We start from the raw sequence: 7,085 nt of genomic DNA, 5'->3' as shown, positions 1-7,085 counted from the left end.
GTCCTGAATGGCTTTCATGGTCTTCCTACCTGGCACCTTGTGTGAGAATCATTAATCATTTCACTGGTCATTAGTATAACGACCTGTTCAATACACTAGAAAAGGAAAAAGTCTACTTTTTAAAAAAAAAAATTAAGCAGTTATCTGAGAACATGAAGTAATTTATCTCAAAGAGCATTTAAAACTAAACTCTCACAGACAGATATCCCAAATTTGCCTTACAAAAACTACTGAACAGTTGGGCCCTCAAACCTATTCCCATCCCATTATATGGAAGAATTCACATTTACATCTGTAGGAAAGTGACCTCAACTGTCCCTCTAAGGCATGTTAATATTCTTGCCTCAAAAGAAGTTAAAGATTGTTAAGTGACATACCTCACACCACAGCTGAAACAGGTTAAAGGAAACAGCGCTGGGAACACATGTATCAAAAGAAGATTAGTGAGGCAATTGAGGGTTTAATATGCTGCAGCCCTGACTCGCCCCTCAGAGCAGGGGCTGAGCTCCCACCAACACCTGAAGGAACTTGCACCACCACCCACTGTCAAACCTCCTTCTAGAGAAAGGACAAGACGGAAATCACAATAAATAAAAGTATGAAGCCTTTGGCATCACCATCCCATCCCAAACCGGTGTCTGGCACCAGATGAGCTTGCACCCTCAAAGCCAGGCTGGGCTCTACAGTTCTTGCATGGACCCATCACCATCCCCATTCCTTCCCCTGCCCGAACAGCTCATGGTGGCCGTCCCACAGGGACAGGGACATGGTCAACCTGGAGGCTGGGCAGGCAGGAGCCCTTACACAGCTTCACCTGCCACCGAGGGACCTCAGGGGAGACACAGAGCAGCCGGGGTGGGCAGGGAGCGCCCTGACAGGAGATGCTCAGCACAGGGAGACAAAATGGCGGCGAGCGCCGTGGGCGGGAAAAGGGCTTCACGCCATCTCAGTGCGTGTGACCTTCCCTCACGGGCGTGACGGGGAGAGGTGTGAGGGTGGCCATGGCCCTTGGGCTCAGGGAACAGCTGAAAAAACAAAAAAAAAAAAGAAAAAAAAAAGTTTCCGTTTTTGCGAGTCCTCTGATCCGTGGGGTTTTACCCACATCCCCACCATCATTGTCCCCTCGCTCCCTCAGCAGCTTCATCCCAACATACACCAGCTTCCCCGGGTAGGATGTTAATTTGAACCACCTAATTGCATCTTCTGCTTGCTGTTCTAGCAAAATTTCTATATTTCCTTGCAGTGCTACTCCACAGTATGTCCTGGAAGGCTTTTTCCTGAACAAACACACTCAGCGGGATCACTACTGGGTCCCAAGTCCCTGGGCTTGATGAAGCCAACGAAGCACCAGCCCAGGAGTCTAAAGTCAGGCTTATTCTGCTACAATTACACATGTGCAACACACCAGCAAGACAAAGTACATTTCAGAAAGCTTTGGAGGAACCGTTCCTTAGTTCTTTTTTTTTGTGTGTGTGTATGTGTGTTAACTCAAAGGAAAAAAAAAATACAGCTTGTATTTTATAAATGAACTAAAATTTATGTTTTAAGATACTATTTGTATTGATTTGCACACAGCAGTCCTGGGTTTTCAGGCCCTGCAGAAGACTGGAGTGAGCCATTTTGTCCATTTATATTGCGCATAAAATTATTTTCTATAAAAATTGATACTCTTCACTTCTGTATCATAAAAAATTTTACTCCTGATGAGTAATTTTATGACCTCAAGGCCATGGCTATTGAAGTTTTTAGTGTAGCTTGACAAATTCTCTGTGTTGACTCTGTATTACAGGATCTTTCATTTCTTCAATTAAACAGCTGAAAATGGATACCACCTGTGCTCTCATATTTATTGTGTCACTAAAGTCCATGATAATTGCACAGTGCTGATAACAAATGACATGCCAGAGAACTGACAGCCTGGGTGACGGGGTTTCAGGTTTTGTTTGGTTGGGGTTTTTTGGTTTTATTTTTTAGGTCACCTTTTATACAGTATGATCCATGGATCTAACTTTGTTCCATAGGTTTGAAGCCTCCAGTAAGCAGAATAAGGTCATTTTTTTCTTTGTTCTGTGGTTTTATCTCAAACTAATGAACGAGCAGAAGATAATTAAGATGGTGATGGAATCCTAATCGAATGGAAAGGAGAATTTGTATACTACCTGGAAAATGCTGACAAAGGTACAGGTCTCATTCTTACCACCATAACTGTGAGGTAAACCAGGAAAAATATAAAAAAACCTAATCTGAAATATATACGGGGTCTCCACCACCACAGAGGGTAACAAAAGCAAGACCACAGCCCATGGGCTTGCAGGCATTGAGCTTGTCTGGTACCTCAGCAAGGCTTTGGTGGGACATAAGCACCTGATTAAGCAGAGCTTTGCTGAACGAGAACCGAGCTGGGATCTTGCACTGCTGCCCAGCACCGTCACCACTTTCCTTTGGTTTTCTCCAGGCTGAGCTGCTTTTCTCCCACAGGCACAAAGGGCAGGTGAAACCCGAGGCTGCCGGTGTCCCCAGCCTGGGGCCACGGGCTTTGTTTCCTTTCAAAGCCACCAGAACAAGGATGCTGTTGTGCACCCTCCTCAGCATCCCCATAGCCTCAGCAGATGTCTAATGATTGGGTGGTTTTGCTTTGTGGTTTAGTCCCACTCCCTTTTTTTTTTTCTTTTTTTTTTTTTTTCGTTTTTTTTGTTACTTTCCCATCATAGTTCCTGCTAGGAAGATGTTATCAGGGCCATCATGAAGGGATGAACCCATCTGGCCACAGGCACAAAGGCAGCAGACATGAGACCAAAGTTATTTCCCTGGAAGATGTGATTAGAATGCTGACTTTCTAACTCGCGGGTACCGTGGCAAGAATTCATTTGACTGACATACCTGTCTCACAGTGATGCTGCAACTTCTGCCATTCATACAGCACATGGCACAACAGGGGACAGTCAGCAGTTTGGACTCCCGTGGGTCATTGTAAACAAAAAATGCCTTCACTGGCACTTATAATAAATGTCTAACCTGAATGTCTCCTGCTAGTTTACAATGTCATCTGGTTCGCCGAGTTAGGAAGTTTTAATACAAACACTGAAGAGAGCCTGCAAAACCAGAAGTTCCTCAACTTGTACTCAGCTTTACTCAAGTTTTCCTTCTCAATTGACCTCAAAGGGGTCTCTAAAAGAAACAAGCGTTGTTATCTCCCTTTGACAACTGGAAAAACAGAGGCAAGAGAAAGACCAGAAGCAGTTTCCTGAGGGCCATGCAGCACACAGGACCTGCTCCCCTCTCCAGTGCTAGCACCTGCCCCTGCGGGAGGGCAACAATATTAATTCAGTATTATTTCCAATGTAGTGCGTGATCCCTGAAAGCTCTGAGTGATTTTAACTCTTCAGCACTTCAGCAGCACTTAGCACTCTGCCCAATTCAATGAGCGATTAGCAGAGACTTCCCATACGTGGCTGTAAATTGCACGGTCCCTGCTAATTAGGCCTTCATGAATGGATTTATTTAAATTGCACTCCTTGACTATGCCGATGAGTGTAAATGCCATTTTGTAATTCACTTAGCAATTTGTTACGTGACGATCAGTACTGTTTGCATGCAGGTGAAGCTAGTCCCCATGCAGTAATAGCAGGGACATTTCAGAAATTGTCTCCAAAAGGATCTTCAAAGCTAGAACAATATAAAAACACTTGCTCTCTGAGTTTTACACTGCCCACAGCATTAACTGAGTGGGCTCACTGAATATTTATGCATCCTTAGAACCAAAAGAATCTGTAAAATGAAAAGGGCCGACATGTAATTTTATGTAATTGGCCTGACTGAATGCAGTAAAAGCAGCAAATTATTAAAGGTATTCACTGTTCAGCGGCTTTGGCCGATACCTGAACTGGCTGCGAATCGGGAGTGCTGATGGAGTAATGACGGACATCGGCAGCAGAAGCAATGCAGGTGCTGATGCAGCCAACAGGTGCTCGGTGTGTTGAGGGATATTTAATCTGAATTTCTCCCCACCACCGCAGCGAGTCATTGTTCATCTCTCACTCTGCCCCACGTCCCCCCCATCCCAGTGCCCAGCACTGGCGTCATCCCGGTGCTTTTTCAGTGGGGTTTCCTTGCTCTGAGCAGCACTGGAAAACGCAGCAACCCTGAGTTTTATTTTAAAATTAAAGTGAACTGTGGCTGTTTCATGCCTAAGCTGTGCTAATTCTGGCTCCTTTGGTCCAGGGAAGGTACCAAGACCTGAGGCTGGTGCATCTTTGCAGCAGCAGCATCAGCGGCACCCGTGTGCCCAGTGGGGACACCGACAGCTCTCTTCTGTGTGACAAAAGCCCTACTGCTGGCAAAGAACAAAAAGCCTTATTTCAGGTGGCAAGCTGTGTGGGACATGCAAGTGCTGCTCTTTCCAGCTGTCCAGGAAGGACAGCATTGTGAAAAACAGCTGCTTGCAAGACCAAGTCTCCCTGTTCTCTCTGATGAATTCACATGAAACTGCTTAAAACCAGCCCCAGCCTTTCCCACAGGCAGGGAGCGAACAGCGTCTGCGGGGCCGAACGCAGCGAGCACGGCCGGGGAAAGGCCAAGTCCTTGCTTGCCAAGGCTGGGCCTGGATGCCCACTCATCAGCAAGCTTAATTCATAACTATTTCAGCACTAATTAATCCCTTTTGCAACACTCGTGCGAGGGTGGAGCAGAAACGTCACGTAACGCGGGCAAGCCGGCACAACCCGGAGAGGAAAGCAAGCACTGGCACCAGCCCGTACACCAAAATCACGTCAGGTGGCCATTGCAGAATTTTAGCAAAAAATAAACACCACAGCTGAAACCTAGGACCTTCTGGATAGTCACTAAGTAGTTGGTGTTTTTTCAACAGTTTGCAAATAGTCATATCTCAGAACTACTCCTTCTGTGTCTCTTCTATAGCAAAAAGTCAGAACGAGATGTCTGTACAGGAATTCACTGCTTGAAAACACAAGTCTTTTTCCTTCCCCTCTCTTTGTCTGCAGAGGGATATTCTACCTTGTTCTTTTGAAGATTACACTTTGATTGCCCAAGATTTTAAAAGCCCTCAGCCTGCTGTCTAGCTTGCCTGAAACTAGAGGTGGAAAGTGCTTCTTTTTGGAGCCTACGGGTGGCACAAGAGTATGCAGGCTGTAGAGGATAACTTCTCCTGCACATAATTCCAAAATAATTTAAGTGAGGTCAGCGAAATTACTTGGATTTTCATCACTTTCCCCAAGACCAGAATTCCCTCCTCCCTCTCTCAGCAAACGAATGATATTTTCCAGCAAAACATCATGAATTAAACAATATAACAATTAAAAATAGTTCTAGTGACAGCTCCATGACACTGGGGAAGAATGTTTTGGGAGGAAAAAAAGAAGATACTTAGCGTTGGTTGGCTGCCATTCAAAGATTTTCAGCTATTCAAATCAATGAAACCAAAATCAAATAAATTCTGTCTGGATTTCAGTTTGAGACACATGATACTGAACAATACCAATTAGGAACCATGGGATGAGTGTCTTCCAGTGACAAAACTGGGGGAAAATCCTTCCAGCCTTCAGTTGCTCCAGTTTCCAGCCAAGTCTAAAACTCGATACCTGCTTGAGCAGTTCATAAGGAAGAAAACTTGGGACATAATTCTCAAAGACAGATGGGGATGGCTACAAGAGAAAACTGGGATCTTAGAGTAAATATATTTTTTCCTGCACCACAGAATGCAGTGAACAGAGCACCAGTGAAATCCAAACAACCCATCCAAGCTAAATTTTCCAGAAAAAAAAATAAATCTACCTTTGATGTCCTGACTGAGCACTTGGCCCTGGCGCGGCAGTGGCAAACATCCCATCGCCTCCGAGAGCCAGGACCGCATCCAGCCCTCCTAGGTAATCCTGTGTCAACATTTCCACCGCACGCCTGGCTGCCCGTCAGCCAGCTCGTTAGAAAATTCCTGCAGACTGACACTGACATTTTAATATTTTTATCTGTTAGAAAAACAACCCCCCCCCCAAAGCCTGTTCAGAGCGCAAAGGTACGAGACCTGATCAAAACAGGACTTTATCAAGAAATTTTCCCATAAGAAAATGAACGCTAGAGGTCAATCTAACAACTTGTCCCGGAAATATATATCCCTGGAATAAAATATTACAAACTTCTTCTGTGTACTGTACACCACTCTAACTACATCCAGATTCACTGGCTTGGCAACACACTTCGAATCTAACAAGAGTTTCTTCTATTCTTTTGAATTTGTTCTTGTCTCGCTATACATTAGTATTTCCTTTCCTGGAGCTCGCCTGTATGATCGCCGGCCCGATTCACGTGGCTCGCTCATGTACTTAACTACCCGTTTATGAAACGAAAAGGGGAAATTGGCACTTGCATGTGTAAATACTGGAGGCCAAATGTGTCCCTGATGTAATTCCGCTGCGATCGGTTGAGTTAGATTAAAGATGAGTGCGGGAACAGAGGAGCAGCCATCGCCGCGCAGATGAAAGCCCCTCTAACTCACGGATAAATCCACGGTTTCCAAGAGGCGCCGGGAGCCCGTGGAGAACTGGGCTGGGATGCGAGCGATGGGTTTGGGACTTCCAGCTTTCCAGTCTGATTCTCTTCCAAAGCGTCTCCCATCTAATAGCGACGGGATGACTTCATCACCTCCGCCTCACGCTTTCCTCATCTCACCTTCTGCACTCAGATTCTGGAGGACCTTGTGGCTACAAAGTCCCATGGACTCTTTGAGCATAATACACACACACAAAAAAATCTCTTTTCTTTATTATTCTTAAATGCCCAGCCTTCTAGTTTCGGTAAATTTCTTCCTCTCTCCCCTGCCAGCCTGCTCCCCGTTGCAACCTCCGTTAGCTCCCCTTTCCTAAGGCTCCTGCCTCAGCCAGATTTGATGGGGATGTGGAGGGATCTCAGGCTTTGCCTCCACCACGAAAGCCAAGGGAGATTCAGGGCACAAAAGCCAAGTCAGATGAAAGCGCAGATCAGGCAAAGAGTGTGTTTAAGCACAAAGTTTCTCCTCGGGAGTCACCAGGACCACTCGTGTGCTTTGCACTGAGCACACATGCAAGTGCTTTGCT

Source organism: Caloenas nicobarica, chromosome 14 (assembly GCF_036013445.1).
Source record: "Caloenas nicobarica isolate bCalNic1 chromosome 14, bCalNic1.hap1, whole genome shotgun sequence".
Classification (NCBI taxonomy): domain Eukaryota; kingdom Metazoa; phylum Chordata; class Aves; order Columbiformes; family Columbidae; genus Caloenas; species Caloenas nicobarica.
This window is presented reverse-complemented; position numbering follows the sequence as displayed.